The sequence below is a fragment of the Ambystoma mexicanum genome, chromosome 6p, assembly GCF_040938575.1.
Source record: "Ambystoma mexicanum isolate Mex_15411 chromosome 6p, UKY_AmexF1_1, whole genome shotgun sequence".
In the NCBI taxonomy this organism is placed as follows: Eukaryota; Metazoa; Chordata; class Amphibia; order Caudata; family Ambystomatidae; genus Ambystoma; species Ambystoma mexicanum.
In genome coordinates, this window is record NC_090935.1 from 574,586,420 (window position 1) to 574,602,388 (window position 15,969).

At 43.4% G+C, this 15,969-nt stretch overlaps 1 protein-coding gene across 2 annotated transcripts in view; it reads left to right on the top strand.

The window, feature by feature from the left end:
* The window catches only part of LOC138511606 (E3 ubiquitin-protein ligase TRIM39-like), a 1,024,620-nt gene that overhangs the window by 799,935 nt on the left and 208,716 nt on the right, over positions 1–15,969 (top strand). The window lies entirely within an intron of this gene.

Here is a 15,969-nt window from a genome sequence, read left to right on the forward strand (position 1 = left end):
TGAAAAAGGTTGGCAGGTATCGTAGCTGTCCGCGGACACTGCAGTAGTTCGCGGACAGCACCTTGAACGGACAGCTTGGGTAAAAACATTTGGGGTTATTTGATGGCTGAAAGAAGGAGCGTAGAAATGGTAGGGAAGTGGAATGAAGGTAATGTGGTAGCTGTTTTTCTAAGTGAAAAAATGTCAATTCCGGTGTCCACGGACATCATTTCGATTGCAGGGGGTCAGGGTGAGTTTTATTAGTTGACGGTGTATGGTATGTACTTGTTATGTAGTTAATTGTATTGTGGTGGTTGACGCCAGTGGCCAGATTCTGGGGTGCATGGCCGCAGGTCATGGCCACAAGAATATGTCCACTGGCCACAACCACCACAGTAGTAATATGTATATAGTAATTATAGGTAATGTTGTAGGAGTATGGCCAGAATCACCATAGTAGTAATATATGTATAGTAATTATAGGTAATGTAGTGGGAGTATAAAGTGTTTGTAATATGATGGAATAATGTAATTGAACTGTATATGGTACTTATGATTGTTGTACAATTAAGGATAGTGCTCATAGAGTATGTATTTGATTATAATAACTATGGTTACTTAGTTTTATAGCATTTTGAAGCTGGAATCTATTGTTTATTTTCTGTGGAAAAAAACAGTGCAATTTGTTAAGCAGGATAGTTTAAAAGCTGTAGTTATATACAATTTTACATATACATTTTCTTTTTTAGACCCTCATAAACATTACATTCTAAGTACTATGTTTGGTACAACATTAGCATATGACACACTGCTGTTGTCCTGACATTTAATAATCATTGGGTCATATGGAAAAAAAACATACTGGATAAAAAAAAAATAGTTATGTGAGTGTAAGGGTGATAGTATGTTTGTTTGAAGTATGTTGTGATTAAGGTAATGCTTGAAGTAGCTAGATACCTGTTGGCGCATTCTAACTACATTAGAGGTTAGAAGATGTTTTGTAGTATAAGAATTGAGATGGCACATTTGAAGTGTTTTGGTATGAAGGGTGTTTTTCAAGTAGTTAGAAACCTGTTGGCGTATTCTAACTAGATTGACTTTCAAAAGTACTATTGTAGTATTATGGATGTAGTTAGATATTTGTTGGCTTAATTATGCTATAGTTTATTGACTACATTTTGATTGAAGGAATATTAAGTAAGCATTTGTTAAATTGGCTGGTAATCTATGATTTGGAGTAACGGAGGTATTGTTACATTCAAACCTACCACTTTTGACATATGCAGTGTAGTGCCCTGAAGTGCTTGTGGCACCAGTGTGGTATACTAAACTTACTGCTGCAAACATTTTCTTTCCAGGAGATACTTGGCTGTGTGTGAAGCCTGTAAGATTACAGTTCTTTTTGGTACCATCTGCATTGTAGTTTAGAAACATTACTATGACATATTGGCTATGTGAGTATATTTGTACGGTGGAACGATTCTCTGAATTGCAAAAAGGGCATAATATGCCATGATTTGCATTCTGCAGAAGCTGGTGAAATGGAATGGATTCAGAATTTGGTATGGATACATATACAAATCATTCATTAGGGATGTTGCCTTGTGAAACGTGGTTGCAGCTAGTGCATGTATCTTTCGACATGTGTGAAATCTGGAAGATTTCATTTATAGAGATGTTTTTGGTTTCCAGTACTTGCAGTAAGTACATTAGGAAATGTTGTGGCTCTTCCTGTGTGTTTATGGTAAATTGTACCATTCCTGCACAGTAGTCCAATTCCTGCCTTAAACCTGAGACACTATTGTCAGGATTATTTGTGACATTTCTATGAAGGATGAGCATTTGCAAAGACAACTGATCTGAGCCCTTTAAGTAGATGTTGTGAACAATTGGTGGCAATTGAAAGAGGAGATTAATTGTCACATTAGCATAACAATGTACTCCAGTTGTGCTGCTGAATTTAAATGTACCAGAGAGTTCTGTTTGTGAATCGTTTGATGGGCTGCAGATCTTTCTGGAGAAGAGACATTTGAGTCTTTATTTTCTGATGGACGTGCAGTTGACTTTGTACTAGACAGTTTTGTGGTTGTATTCTTTGATGCAGAAGGAATTGGTCATTGTTATTTTGGTGTTTTTGCTGGGAGATCGGCTATAGCTTATGTTTGTATTACTTGTCTTTTTAAAGGTGGGGAAGTATAGTGCCTGTAGCCTGTTGTATTCCAGGATGCAAGAAAGGTCAGCATTGACTTTGTTTGCATCAAGGTTAACAAGGAATAGACCATTGAGTGTATGTAGACGTGAACGTGCTATGTAACTCATATCTTCTTTAAAGACTGTGCTGCCAATGTCAATCAATGCTTGATCTAGGGTTAGACCTTGTCATTTGTGAATAGTAACAGCATATGCAGGAGATAGAGAAAATTGCTGTCTGCATACGTACATGTCTTTGAAAAGAAGGAAACATGCTATTGTCCGGGCAATTATTTTAACTTCTGCAAGTTTGTCAAAGTGGATGTTGACAAACTGAATGTTGTTTTCATGTGGAAGCCAACAACTGAACCATTTGCTTCATTGACTAAACCTTGTTCTATGACAAGGTTACGTTTTTAGAACTACTCTGCAGTTTAGACACAAAGTTAATATTTTCTCCAATCCAGCTCCGTTGGAGATACATTTTAGTCGTGCTGTTGCTTGTTGACACATAGGAAGTGTCATGCCGGGCTCTTCTAGTTTGTCTGTGGAGCTGATATGCAGTATGGGTTGTATTTATTTTTTCAACATTTTCTCGTTGAATTGACTACAGCTTGCAAGGGTTGGCATTAAGGACATTCATTTTAGATTGTGGTGAGTTACTTGTTCCATGACATCAGGAGCAGATGTGTTTCATCCATATAGCTCATGGATTAGTCTTTAGTAAGCAGACCAGTTCTAATGCTTTTTAAAATGTAAGCATAGTTGAGGTCTGCAGACAGACTCCAAACAGTTCTTTGTAGTTGGTTTTTAGGATTTCTTGCATTTTGGGATGATTTAAAGCTAGCATGAGGTTGGGAACCATGCTTACTTCATCTATCAGGAGCACTTTCATTTGTTTTAGAATTCTGCGTATTTCAGTAGCAGCTTCTGCTAATAATTTGTAGCATGCTGATTTGTTTTGGTGTTCTACAGGAAGGCGCAATAGTCGGTGTAAAGTTACACCTCCTATGTTTTAGGCAGCTAAAAACCTGTGGGGGCTGTTAATACAGCTGAAAGGTTGTTGTTTGTTAAGTTTGGTGGAAATCTACTGATTATTTTAATTAAGAAGGTTTTACCCGAACTTGCTTTACTACTTAAATACAGGAGCAGAGGTTTATAATTTTTACAGCTACTGGTTTTAGTTTCATGCTCAAAACAGTGTTGAATTTCTTGAGTGTCTTCTAGATAAATGGTGAGTTGTTCATCATTTAGCTGTGATTCGAGCACTGACAATACTTCATCAGATTGATTAGATTGATACATGGGATTTTCGACCTCTGTCATGGCTATTTCTGCTTCATTTTGAATGAGTGGTTATCCAAGTGGTTCTTGACTTCCTGTAAGGGAAGGTTGACTGCCTTCAGGAGTTTCTTTGTCTAGTTGAGCTTCAATTTCTTTCTCTTGTTGGCGTTCATTGTCCAACATTTGTTTGTATTGTTTGAAATTGTCATTTGTTATACTGCTTTAATTTGTTTTTAATGCAGCTTCAAATGAGTCATAGTCTGTCACGACGCCACTAGCTCTGCGACATTGAGCCTACTTGCCATGGAGAGCCCACTGACGGTTCCATGATCATTTCTCCCCAGGCCCATCACAGCACGGTATCGGTCCCCAACGTCCCCAGTGGGCGCTCGCTGCCATGTTGGCTGCTGTGCGTATACGCGGTAGATCCACTACCGGGTTTCACGCTTTGCAATCCATTTGCATACATGGGATTGCCATGGTGACCATTCTGGGTGATGAGCTGGCTCCCTCACCACTATTTCTAGTGACGCAATGCCACACTCTGTGCGTCGTAATCTTTACTGTGTGCTTGAGAAAGATGCTCCTTGTTCTTGCTCTGTTCTTGCTTCTGTGGTCTTGCTTTTTGGAGGTCTTGCTCCCCTCTTATTCCCTGCCTGCGCTCTTGCGCTCCCTGCCTTCTTTCTTCTCCCTGCCCTCTGGAACCTTACCATATCTGTTCCTCTGGTTGCTTGCCATTTCTTGACATACACATAAGCACTCCATGCTGTTTGAGCCAAACATTAAAACCGTGGATGTTCTTCTTTCTGTGGTGCTGGAAGAGGGTTCCCAGTTCCCGGCTGTGTTCCACTCCCCAGACTGGGGACCGAGGGGCTCTTTCCCTAACCATACTATGCTGTGACCTAGACAGGGTAATAGGACGTCGTGTAACCTGGACCATAAAAGATCGGGAAATCAGGTACGAGGGATTCCCGGGGGCACTGCTTGACATAATAACCAAATCACTTTTTTACTTTTCTCCAAGGTTTAAAAAGTTGGAGTATGGCCATGTAATACAGTTCTCTATGATGTGGAGATTTAAATGATAACTTTATACGATTAATTAGACTGGGTTTGGTGAGTTTCACTAGGCTTCCTTCACAAGTTGAGACTGAATATGTGCCAGTTGTGTCATTTGGTGTGACATTGTTTTTGTAGGTCTAGTTTTGGGCAATGTCGTACAGGCACATGTTTTCCAAAGCTGTAGTACTGTGTGGGTAGTATGTGTCAATTAAATTTTCAAAATGTCCTGGCTGTTGGGATCATTTGTGGCTATGTTTTCTATCTCTTGGTATGATTTTAGTACTCTTTTTTGGGATGAAGCTGGTCCAAGGTTTAGCCAGACAAATGTGTTCAGATTTGTCATATAAGGCTGTACCTGTTAAACGGTCTGCAGCTTAATAGCACCCGCATTCTCTATGGAAGAGTATTTTTATACCAAAGCTGTACTTTTTGTAATAGTGTCTTGTCAGATGATATGTCATCCCAGAGATCTTTTAGCTCTGTTTTCTCAACTTTGGTGAGATAGGCTGTAACATATCTTGCAACTGCAGTGGAATTGTCTGCAATGCATTTCATGTCTATGTTTGCATTCCACAAGAGGACAATGATTGCATTATAATCATTGATGTAGTTGCATGCATCATCCCTTTTAATGTTGTATGTATTTTTAGGGGATTTGCATTTTACGCTGTGTCTAACAGAAGACATCAAGCTTTTTTGCAAACTGGTCTCTGGAAGCCAAAGCAATATTTGGTATAGTATTTGCCTTTGTTTTTATATCTACATCGGCAGCATTTGCCACACTTATGTTTTTGGAAGTATAAGACTTGTGTATGTAGGTCACTGTCTGTGGTTTCTGAAGGGAGGGATGTCGCAGGTACTGTTTTTTTCAATAAACTGTAAAACAGTGGCATCACTCTCATGGCCAAATTTAGGAGCATCTTTTATCCACAAAAGCATGTGGATGTGTGGTGCTCCTCTGGATTGATAGTCTTTTCTCCAAAAGAAGTGGTGCACTTCTCTGAGTGGAGGGGTAGTTTTATTGCAAATAAAGTGCAGCATGGCAATGAAGCGATGGTGAAAGTACCTTGATACATTGACAAGGTCAAGAGAACAGAGTTCTTAAAGTAACAAACCATGTCGGAGGGCCTAGGTTACTCAGCATACAACGTACATCAGCATGATGTTGGAACCAGTATTCTTTTCTACCACGCATGTTTGCCAAGAGATTTGTGATACTTGACTGCAAAACTTCATCTTTATCTTTTATTTTTTGAAGCAGTTTGGTTCCGGATATGTTTAAAAATGTAGAGCCGGTTTTTAATGTGTTTGCAACTCCATAACATAGAGTTGCTAGTCCACTTTTGAATAGGAGGAGGAAAATGTATTTGACATTTTGTCTGAATCTGGCGTCCTCAGAATACATTCTTAAAGAACGATATTCTGATGCACTCATTTGCCTGGACCTTTCATTATATCTTCCTTTTTTTCCCGAATAGCAGAAAAGAACGTGCTTCTACACTTTTTCCCATATCTTCATTGGGGATCCTGTGACATGTTTCTAATGCATCATCAATGGTGTCTTTGGAGTGTAGTGCGTGAATTGTATACTGGTCTAAAATGTTGGCTGCAGTAACAGGATCTACACGTTCAAATTGTCCAGTTGCTGGTGAGTCTTGAATTATGTGGTTGGTTTCTCTTATGTTTTCCTCCATGCTTATATCTTTTTAGTATTCATTGTTTTCTTTTAGATATTGTGGGCCTTGTCTAACTTTAAGTTGACTAGTTGTAGCCAAGATTTGTTGTCTTTTGTTGGCACGCGATTAACTAGAATAATCAAAGATTTATCTTTTGTTCTTTGTACTCCTAGAGTTTGTACATTTTCTTTTAGATCTAATGGCAAATATACTATTTTGTCACGGGTGCCCTTTAGTAACTCGGATGGAGGTAATAGACTGATTTCAGTTGAAGGCGTATTATAGCTTGAAATGCTCTCGTACAAGTGAAGTTGTTGGGGAGCTTTCGGAAGTGGGAATATTTCTTTGTTAGTAGTCATAGCGCATGATGGCATTTGGTTATTGTCAAGCTTTGTGTTACAGTACGTGCAAACTGTTGATGAGTCAGTTATTTTGAATTTATTTTCTGCTTTTAGATATAAAGCTAATTGGAACCATTGGGATTCTTAATTATCTTCTATTTTGTAGGCTAGATCTACTATTTGTGTGTTCATTATATAAAATGTTCTGTGACAACAGACGCATATTTGGGCTGGTACTTCAGCAGTTGTGTTTTGAAACTTAGCTAGTTCTTTTTTGCATGTCTTTATTAGGACGTTGTTGTTTATGAGGTTTTCAGTAATGTTTTCTGAAGGTACAGAATTTTCAAAGTCAACTTCAGTTCCAAAGTATTTACATTGTATGTGTTCTATTTCTTGAAGCGGTTCTTTGGCTGTTGCATGTAGGAGAAGGTTATTTACATTTTTCAGTTCTAGTGCAGGTCATTCTGTATAGTATAGTCGATGCACAACATTCTGTATAGTAGAATGGAGTGTTGCTACCATTTTCATGTGGTGAAAAGTGTTTTTGCAAGCAGTTCCTAAAATGCAGGCTAATTAATGTCCCCAAAGACCAGTGTGGCTGTGGACTGGACAGGAGTCTATGGTATGTAAAGTTTTCATTCTACTTTTGTCTTTTAGTTTCACATAGTGATTGCGGAATTGCCGTAAAGATTTAAAGGATTGTTGGTGTACATTACACATTGAGCTGCATGTCCATTTGTACACTGGACGGTTTGTTTGTGTGAAAGGAGCATTTGGTTCAAAGTTTGTTGGGGACATTTTTCTATAAGGGTTTCTTTTGCCATAATGGTGTGTTCCACCATTTCATACCCTCTACCATTATTCTCTATGGTAATTGTTTTTTTGTTTTTCTTGTTTAAAAGCTTCTTCATTGAAATATGGTTCTGTGGTGCTGGTGTGAATCCGTTACAGAAGTTTGAAAAGGTTTGTATATTGACCCATGTTTAGAAGGAGTTTTGTAATTTATTGATTCATTTAGTTAGTATTTTCAGTCTGTATAAAATCAATACAAAACAATGTTATCTTTAGTAGAAAAGCACTGTCAATTAGAGCTTGCAGGATTAGTCTCCTGAGGTCGTTTTTAAGGGTAGAGCGTGACTTTTCATCTGTTTTTATAAGATTGTGAAGAACTCTATGGTGACATTTATTTTGTAACAAACATGTTTTGGATTGCTTTACTATGACTACGTTAACACTGGGTTAGGTTTGTTAGTAGGTCTGCTTTTCTTTGTACATATGTGTTTACTTTTAGCATATGCAAGAGGGGCCTTAACTTTTTTTAGTTGTTTTGTTGAGTGAGGTTACTAGCTCTTTTGTTTTAATGTTTTCTATAATTAGTTTTAGAGGAGGATAACTATATGGTGTAGTTTTATTCTTATCGTCTCTATTTTTTCATTCTTTTCTATGGAGTTGCTTTTTAGTAAGGATTTTGTTGTAGGCATGTATGGTGCATGAGTTTGTCAGTGTGATTGTAGAGATGAAGAAAGTGCTGTTTGATTGTGAGGTAATGTATTAGGTGTGGTTGGGAAGGTTATGAGAGTAAGAGTCTGCAGAGGTGTGATGGTGTTGGGTTATTGAGTAAGGGAGTGGTGGTGCGATGGAATTTGTAGGGTCATTGTGCTGTTTTGAGCAACAGTGTGGATGTTGCAATGGTGGTGTGTAGATGGGAATTGTAAGAGTGTGAATGGTGGAAAATAATGGGCTACAGTGAAAGAAATGTTGATTTGAAAAGAGCAGTCTGGTGTAACATATAGTGGAACTGTGCTGCTATAATTACATGCATATACATGCTACATTAATGTACTTACTTTTTTGGATGTGAAGGGTATTCGTTTTTCGGTTGTTGTCTTCGGTAATGTGCTTCTTTCCTGTAATTGTAAAAGAAAGTTAGTGGGGATAAGTGGTGATGAAAAAGTACTTTTAGTAAGCAAGGTTGATATTTATGAAAGAAGGAGGAGTGGCGGGAAAACAGTTAATAGAATTGGTGGATGGTTAAAAATTGTAGCTTTTAGTAGCATTTTCATGAAAGTTAAGAAACGCATATGTTGATTTATAGAAGCTCTGTAACATTGCATACAAGAGAAGAAAAGTTGATGGAAAAGATTTGTAGTTCACTTTTAAATGGCAGTTGGTGTGTGGAAGTTTAATATGTTAGGAGTATATGCATACTTGCCAACATGATGCATTCTAATCTGTAGGTTTTTATGTAGTTCTAAATTTTTTTTTAAATCTTTATTTTTCAACTGACGTTACAATACAACTCAAGTTAAGTACATGACATTTGTATGTATATTATATCAGTACATGGCAGTAACGTGGATTGTGGGCTGTTGTTACAACTTCAATGGGACTGGATAGCGAAGAGCCACTCCATGCTTCATCTTGGATGGCTTTGAGGTATCGACGTAGCGATGCCCAAATGTCGTTTCATCTACATACGAGTGCGACCCCTTTAACATAACTTTCCGCACAATCTTGTACCGAGATCAGGTACCTGAGCAATGTGTGGATAGTAGGGGCCTTCTTCGCCTTCCAACATTTAGGTATATTTCGTTTGGCAACCGGGCCTGCTACTGAAAAGAGTCTGCGCAATTTAATTGATATTTTCCTGAGATCTCCAAGCAGGTACTTCAATGGGGTGCCCGGGATTTGTATGTCCAGAATATAGCTGAACGTTGTGGATAAATCCTCCCAAAATGTCCTGATCGGGGGGAATTCCCAATACATAAACAGCGAGTCAGCTACTGAGGAGTTGCATTTGGGGCAAAGTGCCTGCTTGGATTGATCAAATTTCTTAATCTTGCTGGGTGTGATGTGTAATTGGTTCAACACCTTGAATTGTATCAATCTGAAATTGGCGCAAATGGAGATGGACTTGGTGAAGTGGCAATATTTTGCCCATTTAGTGTCATCTTTGGTCATGTTCAGTTCTTTCTCCCATTTGCTCCTCATATTGTTTTTGGATGGGGCTTGCACCGCCTTCTATAGTGAGGAGACGCTGCCTTTGAACCCCGCTTTTGACGTGGTGCTGGACAGAAATGGATGTGAGATTGGAGCAGCTGGGAATGTTGCCCATTTGTTTTTACATGTAGCCCTTATATTGCAGTGTTTTGGTTAGACCTCCCTCAACCTTCTCCTGGACCTCCTTCAAGTGGACAAACCTTCCCTCAGGGAAGAGATCCCCCAGGCACATTTCCTTGTGTGCGTCCCAACTTTTCTGAAGTGCAATGTCAAATGTGTGTGTCATGCCCGAGTAATGCCATAATGGGATGTGTGGCCAATATAGTTCAGAGCAACCCACTCTACGAAAGACACCCAGACTCGAATTGTGCAAGCAACTGGGTCCACCTCAACCACTTTTCTCCTCGCCCGTGCAAAGATCATAGACTGTAAAGACGCAGGGGAGGCTGCACATTTTCTTGCGTGAATAAGGGCATACAGTGCTGTGCAGTGGGACCAATATTTCGTAAAGTGTGCTTGTGCAGCAAGGTAGTATAGTAGGAAGTCCGGGGCTGCCAGACCACCAGTGTCATAAGGTTTGCATAGTATGGACCAGCTATGCCTCACCATGCCCCCCCAATACGAGGTTGGAGGCGAGCTTCTGTATTTTGTCGAAGAACTGGTGGCCTGGCCATATCGGAATATTGCTAAATAAGTGCAGCGATTTGGGCACTACGAGCGGGGCATGGCTAACTAGCCATGTGAGAGGCTGGGCTGCTCCGAAGCTCCTGCGGATCTGAAATTTATACTGAGACTGGCCGTCGTCAAAACTACATTTTACTCATGTCAAAAGAAGGAGCATTTATGGGAAAGCAGGCTGCATGCAATGCGCTAAGCTGGAACCTAAATCGTGCCACGCAGAAGAAGATATCCCCGGAAAACTAAGTATAAAACTCCAGAGAACGTCTGGACAAAACCGCCCTGTCTAACAAAGGGCTCGGATGATCATACGCCGCGAGGGAGAAGTGGCGAAGTCCTTTTTAGGCAACAAGGAAATCCGATACCGGAAAGTGCCCAGCAGAGAGCCCAGACGGGCACTGAAGAAAGCGCTCGCTGGACGTGAACGTGCGCCGGCCCCGGTTGCACACAGTGTGAAATCAGGAGCGCACGCACACAGAAGCGACCCCGGCCACAGCGCACGGATGCGCATCAAGAACTATCTGATAACACTAGAGACGGTAAACACGCGGACGGACACCCATTGCAAGGCGAGATTGTATTGCCTCTACTGAATCGCTTATAAGATGAGGACTGTCAAGAGTGAAACGGATGTCAGCTGGACCTGATAAGGCAGCTGTAACATCCAGAACACTGCGACCACGGACTGGCCACGAACGCTAATAGGGATACAAAGAGTCAAACGAAAAGGGCCATATGCAGTACATCGCATGGCGCGGGACCTGCAAAAGGAGTAGGCATCACGGAACGCACACTGCGAAACACACCGCGAAACAGATTGGAGGGGAAGACACCGCAGTACAGCACGGCAGCCCCATTGGGCGCAGCATTGGAGAAGACATGCGCAGGAGCACACAACGGCAGGGCAGGCACTCCAAAGACTGGCAGAGGCGGCCCCACCTCATAACTCATAAGCAACACACCTAAAACCAGACAGTGATACGTGATCACTGGATCAAGTAGAGCACCTTACTGGGGGTTCAGGAATACAAGAGCACTCAGATAAACACAGCCAGAGCCTCACACAGGGGGGGAAAAACACGGCCGGGGCATATGTGACACTGGGGTGTAAAGAGGGGGACCGGAGCTGCGCAGACACACGTGGTAGTTGCATAGCGCATCACCCTCTAATAAACACACATGGGCAACCATCGATACGAACAGGAAGAGACAATCCCCCTGGAGTAACAAGGAGCACAGACCAAACATGGACCCAGGAAGTGCGGTTGCCGCGGAGTAACCAAGGTGAGGCTAGAGAAGGCAGAAGACTCTGGAGGCCGTACTGAGCACCTAGGTATCCTACAACCTGGGAGAAGCACCTTGACCCCGGCCAGCACAGTGGGTAGCCCCCCAAATGGAACCTAGCACTGGGCAGAAGAGCGTAAGCACAAACATTAGTCACCTTGGCCCCAACCATCTCAAACTGCAATGCTGGGACATAGTGAGATGGCATCCAAGCTGCCCAAGACAAAGGGGAAGCAATCCACAATGGAGGACTTCACAAAAACACCACAAACAACAGAGGGGGCCAGGAACAAAGAGAGGAGTGCTCAGGCAGAAACAAATCCAGCACGTGGTGATCAGCAGATTCTAGAGGCCATTGCAGACTTGAAAATGACATGGGAAACAAAACTGGAGGATGCCATGACCACACTCAAAGAGTCGATAGAGTTTAAAATGGATGCAGTACAAGTGGACATTAACCTACTAAAACAGGATGTAAGAACAATTGCGGAATGAACAAGCGAGCTGGAGAAGGAAGTGAAATCAAACACAGCTGCCTGCACATCGCATGCCTCGGAGATCCACGCATTGAGGCAACAAGTGAGCAATCTGGAAAACAGGGCTGAGGAAGCCGAAGGACGTGCACGAAGAAACAATATACATATTGTGGGACTCCCAGAGGGGCAGGAAGGATCGAACCCCACTGAGTATATTGAGACCATGCTGCTGCAAGAAATAGAAGGAGGGGCACTCACTCAAGGATTAACGGTGGAGACAGTGCATAGGGCTCTGACAAGAAGGCCCGCTTCCCAGAACCCCCCCCCCAAGATTGATCATTGCCAAGATAGTAAATTATCGCAACAGAGAAAGGATTCTGGAATACTTCCGCAAAGGAGGTACAATACAAAGGGCATCCGCGTCTATCACCGCGTACCCAGACTACACACTCCAGGTAGAATGACAGCGACTACATTTTGGAGCAGTTAATAGGAGACTGCACGATGCTGGCTACAAATACATGCTGATGTACCCAGCAAAGTTGAAGGTGTTCCACAGGAACCGAGCAATGTTTTTTGAGACCTGCGACGGAGTGGCTGGATGCACAGAACTGTCCAACGGGGCAGATGATCAGAAGGAGAGCGGTACGGAGTAATGAGAAAATGGTTCCAGAGGCTGAGGTGCTGTATAAACTGTGACATTGGCACTTGATTATAGACCTGGGATGCAAGGCAACGATGGGCAGAGTTGATGTGGCATAAGAGCGGGAGGTAAAGAGAACCCGAACTCATACCCCATTAGATAGGTTAGTTGGGTTACCGGTAATGCGGTAACCCCCTGCTAGGCTCCTAACACCGGCTTAGCCAGGATAGGACAAAAATGCAGGGTCACCTGAGATCCAGGGATGGAGCTAGGCAACAGTTGGGGACGGGACAGGAGGCAGGAGGGAGGGGAGTTTGCAGTGGAATTAGTTGGGGAACTAGCTTACACCTGCGTGCTATTGCGTGTGACACAAATTATGAGAAGGGATAGAGGTGGGACAGGGTACGGCTGAAAATGGGAGACCTTAAGATAGTAACCTGGAATGTTAGAGGGATCAACAGTTATTTAAAGATGAAAAGGATTATGATGTATTTGAGGAGGCAGAAGATAGACATAACTCTATTACAAGAAACCCACCTCACAAAGGACAAACAGGAGGTGATACAGGGAAAATGGAAGGCGACCACCATTGGGGCAACATATTCGGCATACGCTAGGGGGGTAACTACCTGGATTGCTCCACATGTACCTTTTCAGCTAATACAGTCCACAGAGGATTCAGACGGGAGGATGGTGGCGATAAGGGGATTGATTGAAAATAAAGAGGTGTGCATTATTAACACATATGCCCTCAACCAAGATACTGAAGCCTATTTCAAGACCCTGTATGCTAAAGTCAGCCTGTACCTGGGAGGTGTAGTCATAGGGGGGGTGACTTTAACTGTATGCTGGATCCAGGGATGGATAGATCGGATGGGAAACAAAGCAAACCCACCCCCGCTGCCAAAACCTTGAGGAACCTGGTGGGTGAATTTCAACTAGAAGATATATGGAGGTTGCGCCACCCAACCTCGGACCATTCCCCACAGATCTTAACATGGCAACATTTGCCCCCCAGAGCGAAGGTCCCCACATGGCGGCTCAGAGCAGAGGCATTGAAAGACACAGTGTTCAGAGAGGACCTGAGGAAGGATATCATAGAATACTTCGAAAAGAACACCGGAAGAATAGACTTGGCGGGCACTCTGTGGGAGGCGTTTAAGGTGGTGGTGAGGGGATCAGCCATATCAAAATCCAAAGGGCTCCAAGGCAGAATAATCTGAGAACTACAAAAAGCCAAAGTGGAACTAGAAGCAATCATGAATAAGGGAGACAGCTCCCCAGAGGTCGCCGAAGCCATAAGCAAATTACAGCAGGCGTGTGCGGGACACTGGGAGAGGCTATGTAACTTAAACTATAAGAATTATACGGAAAGGCAACATGCGGGTGGGGACAAGCCAGGGAGGCTGCTGGCATGGTTATATAAAAAGGAGATGCCCAGCCTAGCCACCAGAGCAATAAAAGGGAAGACTAGTCAAATACTAGGCACCCAAGAGGGAGTGAATAATGGGTTCCTCGAGTTCTACCAACAATTGTATGGAGACGTAGAAGGAGGGGAATGGAGCGAGATAGATGGAGCGAGTGGAAACATTAGAGGATATAGGCTTACCGAAGCTGAATGTGGAAGAGAGAGAGTACCCAGATGCCCCAATCCCACCAGAAGAACTGGAAGCAGTAGTCAAGCAGCTACCTACCTGCAAGGCCCCGGGAGCCGACCTACTCCCTAGTGAGTTTTATAAAATGTATGGGACGGAGGTGTTACCCCCATTACTGGATATGCTGAACGAGGCATGGGAGACAGGGAGATTGCCGGAATACCCCAGAGAGGCAATCATTATCCCGCTCCTCAAGCCCAACAAGCCTAGCACGGATTGCGGGTCATACAGACCGCTATCCATGCTAAACCAGGATAGCAAGATTCTCACGGCGGTGCTGGCAAACAGACTGAAACAGGTCATCAAACTCATACATGTCACGAACACAGCCCCTGGTCCTGGCATTCGGGCCCTCAGGACCACAATGCAGTATTCCTGCGGGGCCCCAAGGGCCCAATCATGCTCCCAAAGACTCTTTTGGAGTCAGGCCCGGCGCTTTTGGCGCCAGGCTCATGTTATTGATAGTCCATAATCTCCTATGGCAATAGCACAACATGGAGGCCTCCACATGGTTCAGTTCTAGAACTGAACCATGCGGTCTAGCTCTTTGGGTGTGGTCAGGCCTGAAGACACCTGGGATACTTACAGACTATAAAAGCCACGCCCGAGATGCAGAACACGCTTCGCGTTGCTCTGCACTCGCAGCGGGACGTTCACCGAGGTCTTATCTCTGCATTCCGGACCTGCATCTGTGAAAAGAAGAAGCAGAACAGCGTTATTCATCCTTACCTGCGAGAATCCAGCATCTGTTGTTCACTCCAGTGTCCTGCACCTCCGGCATCACGGCAGACGCTCCCTCTGGAATCAACCTGAAGGAAGGAAAGGAAACGAAAGACGACATTAGTAAGCGTTCGCATTGCATCTAAACAATCATTCAGGAAAAACGCTGAGTGGAAGTCGCGGTTGGCTTATTCTCATCGCGGCCTTCGATCAATCTGCCGCAGGTTTACTCGACGGTGAATCCGGACATCTTCCTCTCACCGCTCCGCATCCTTTCGCCAGCCTTCATCCGGAGCATCACGGTGACCTGTGAAGAAGAAGAACAGGTTAGCACATAATAAAAGCACACATAGCGCCGCGCTCTGCGTAGTCATCTACCATCTCAGGCACAGCTCCAGCCTGCTCGGCGCCTCTGCCATTCCTCCCGCACGTAGGGAGATAAAAGACATTAACAGGGGCAATAACGATTAAGGACAAATAAACAAAGCAAAAGATTTACCTGAAGAAATGAGTCGCAGCAGGACTGGAGTTGCGGGCCCGCGCCAGTGAAGCAACTGGGCGGCGAAGCGCCTCAACCACAATGCACCTCTGCACGGAATTGCAGGACGGAGAGCACACCATATCCAAATCCAAGGTGAGGAAGGCTCTACGGGGAATCTGAGGGTTCACAAGGGAGGTGGGCCCAGAGAGGAGGAGACTTGTGGGCTAATCCAAACTCCTGTATTCCAGATCAGATCCTTGGCAGAGTGGGAACCCAGGGAAGAAGGATCCGGGTCAAAGGCAGTCCAACCAGATCGGGTGGCGTCCCTGTGGATACCAGGTGAGCGTTACAATACATCCAGACCAGACGGGATATGTGCCACATAGAAGCATATCTGACAATCTTAGAAGGCTTCACAGCATCACAGAACAATCAGAAGGGGACACGTAAGAAGTAGCAATTGCCTCACTAGATGCAGTGAAGGCCTTTGACTCAGTCAG